Raw genomic sequence first — 4,126 nt, forward strand, 5'->3', positions numbered from 1 at the left:
TGAATTAGATATGCCCACAGTTGCCTGTAAGGCTAATGCAGTGTAAACTGGTGTGTGTCTGTTGTGTGTGTGTGCTATAACTGACCGGTCCCATTCCTCATTATAACTATCAAGTAATACCAGTACAACATCAAAACGACTCAACAGTGGACTAGCCAATGCAACATTAATACCTGTACTCTAACAAGAATAAAAGAAGAGAAGAGGATCAATGACCACCATATTTATTTATTCGTGAATTATATTACATGTAAACTATAGGAAGCCTTGATTAGCTTATACACAATACACACCAATATTAATCAACACACATATACGAGTACATTGTAAATTAGCACTATGTGCATGTGCACAATGTACATCATTAGTTGATTGATCTCACTAGTTCAGGATCATAGTTTCCCTTAGGATTAGTTGCTGCTAGAATAGAACAACGAGTGCTTAACTTGCACACAAGGCCAGCCTATCATAATGATAATAATAATAATAAATAACAACAACAATAATAATAATAACAAACAAGCCCATTCAGGATCGTCTATATTCATCATGCATAATTGGAAAGAAAGAGGTCTGAAATCATCACATCATACCTTTGCAACACTAAATAGTTTGTTGCTACATTGCTTCATGTATACAGGATCTGTCCCTATCATTAATACTATTAAACTCATCTACAGTACAAGAAATAGGAGAAGGGAGAACCAAAAGAAGCAAGAGAAGGAAGATAAAAATTTGCTTGTTTGTAACCACCATCAGCTAATAGTAAAGCACCAGCTTCTAACTGCCATTCACTGCCATCCTATTTATATATGATCACAGTGTTAAAAGGATATAGTCATGTACATATACATGCAGTTCATAGTGTGTGAGATTTGGAGCCTGATATCAAGCATATAATGCACACGAATTTACATTTGTCAATTTGTTGGACATTGGTACAAAGTTTTTGATACAATTCATAAACTATTACAACAAATTTAGAGCCAAAAGGCTATGCATGAATATTTTGCTCATCAGAGGAAAGGATAATGTTTTTGCCTTCTTGGAGAAAATTTTTAAAATCCTTTTAAAAAGCTAAGTCGTCCAGCTACATGTAGCTAGAATTCTTGACTATCGTACAATTTCTAATATACATGTATTATGTGTGATAACAGATTTGAGCTGATTCTAATCAAAGCCAGATACTTAAGAATTCTCACAAAAGTTGGTTAAAGACGTACAAAAATTATTATTAATTATTACCTTAACAGCAGCAACAGTGAGTCCAGCACTAGTAGTACCCACTCCAGTAGTTAATACAGAACGAGGACTGAGACTTGAGGCAAACTTGAGAAACTGAGATTTTCCAGTGCCTAAAGAAACAAGACAAAACACAGTTCAGTAAGTGTATAAGGAAGACTGACTACTGAAATAAGAAACAAGATGGCAACAGTTGAAGAAATGGTATCAGGAATTTGTCATAGGGACATCAATATGCAATAGAAAATGTAACAAAAATTTAGGGCAATTTTGAAGGTAAGTTTTGCAAAAAACCAAGGGCATTTTCATAACTCAAAAATTTACAGTCAAATCAGCTCAAACACACAGCATAATGACATCAATAGGTATTTAAAATGTAATAAAAATTCGGGGTGATTTCAGAGTCAATTTTGCAAAAAAACCATGGGTAGCTTTCAAAATTTAGCCTATTTTTTAAAATGCTCAAAAATTAAAAAATTTAAGTCGGAATCAGTTCATACTTTTTACACAGCATAAGGACATCAATATGTATCAGAAAATGTAATAAAAACCGGGAGTAATTTTGGAGCCATTTTTTGCAAAAACCCATGGGCTATAATAGCCTTGGGTATTTTTCAAAATTTGGCCTATTGTTTAAAATGCTCATAACTCAAAAAATTTAAGTCGGAATCAGTTCAAACTTTCTACACAGCATAAGGACATCAATGTGTATCAGAAAATGTAATAAAAACTGGGAGTGATTTTGTAGCCATTTTTTGCAAAAAAAACCATGGACTATAGCCTTGGGTATTTTTCAAAATTTGGCCTATTTTGAAAATGCTCATAACACAAAAAATTTAAGTCGGAATCAGTTCAAACTTTCTAATATACACAAATACATGTCGCATGGAAGACATCATAATGTATATTATACATGAAAGATGATCAGACTACATTGTATATGTACATAAACAATTCCCAGTATATTATACCTGGATCTCCCACTAGTAGTAAGTGACAGTCACCTCTAACACAAGTGCCAGACTCATCAACATACTACAATAAATGAATTTATACATTACTTCACAATTTACAATTACTACATGTAAAGTAAATCCTACATTATAATAAAGATTTCATGAAAATACAGACAGTAACAGTACTTAACAGAAGTTTATATGCACTCAACAGTTAAGGCTTTATGACACACGTATGTATTGGTATTATACATGAAAATATCACAGTAATTTACTAATTATACAGACAGTAACTGTGCTTACACATACATGTACATGTAAGAAGTTTTTAAGCACTCAACAGTTAAGGCTCTGTGGTACACATTGTGTATTGGTATTAGTAAGTATGACCAGACTTGGGGTCAATTACAAATTTTTTTTTCAATTACAATTACAATTACTACCAAAGCAACTAAACCCAGATCAATTACAATTACAGCATGAGACCATCAATTACAATTATAATTGTAACTTAGCATGCAATTACAGCATTAATTACAATGATTGCACTCATATTAATTCAATGAATTTTATTCCTCAAACAAAATTTTTATGTTAGTTACATTTAATAAACATTAAATTTTCAAAAGTTTTGTTTTTTTAACAAACACCGATCTGGCCTAAATATTTTGCCACCTATGCTAAATATTCGCTCAACAGGGCCAGAAGATGCAGGTAGAGCCAAGTATATTGAAGGAAGTTTAGTCAAAGAGGGATATTTTACTTTGTTCTCATTCCAATATTTCAGAGTCTCAGTTTCATCCAATACGCAAGAAGAAGACAAATAGTCCTTCACTTCTGACATATAACTACCTGCTTCTGTGTTCAATGACTGCTGTGACCGATCCTTCATGAACAGAGGTCTAGATTTCTTAGGTAAAGGTGGTCCTTCTCTTTCTCTTCCTGGTAATTCAGATGCAGAATCATTCTGTGGAAACAGATCTTTTGCTTTAGTTACAAGGAGACTTTTCATATCTTCCACTTCTCTATCTGTACACCAGTCCAGCTTGAAATGTGGGTCTAGAACTGTAGCAAGCTGAAAACATTCCAAATGCTCATATTTCGACAACCTTGTATCTATCGAATGCTTGAGTGTAGATAGTAATCGAGATTTATAAACTCTTGATAAGGCACCAAGTTCTTCCCTTAGTGTGCGAATAATAATTATGACTTGACTAGAAGTGATGTTTTGACCTTGTGAAGCATTCGTTGCTTCTTCAAAAGGTTTCAGAATAGTACATAGGTCATGCATCAGCTTGATTTCATGAGCAGTTGGTTTATTAGCTATATCAATTTTATCCACAATGTCACTAGGAACTGCAAGAACAGATCTGAGCATTTTGAGCTGGCTATTCCATCGTGTTGCATTTGCATTCTGAAGCCTGTTGCAGTCTTCTAGTAGCTCTGATGCCAGATGAGATTTATGTACATGAGCAACCAAACTAGATGCTTTACTGACAACAGTCTTTAATTGTCCAGCCTCTTTTAGCCCATCTTTTACTACTAACTGTAACGTGTGCAAGAAGCATGACACCCGTTCTGGAAAGAAACAGTCTTCTGTATGACTGAGAATATCAGTGCTATTTTCAATATCTACAATAGACAATGGCTCTAGGTCTTTCTCGTCACCTTCCTCTTCCTCAAATGCCTCCTCTACAGTATTAGAGTTAGCATACCCTAGTAAACTGAATGCTTTGACCATATTCGAAGCTCCATCAGTGACAACAATTTTGACCTTGTCAGCTATCTCAAAATCACAAACGATCTCTTGGTAGCTTGTATGAATAGCCTCCCCGGTATGAGACCCATAAAAGCGTCTATAGCCAAGCATCACCGAATATAGATTGTAATCAATAATAAAATGCCCTGTCACCCCCATAAATGATCTC

The sequence above is a fragment of the Amphimedon queenslandica genome, unplaced genomic scaffold (assembly GCF_000090795.2).
Source record: "Amphimedon queenslandica unplaced genomic scaffold, v1.1 AMPQUscaffold_12714, whole genome shotgun sequence".
Classification (NCBI taxonomy): domain Eukaryota; kingdom Metazoa; phylum Porifera; class Demospongiae; order Haplosclerida; family Niphatidae; genus Amphimedon; species Amphimedon queenslandica.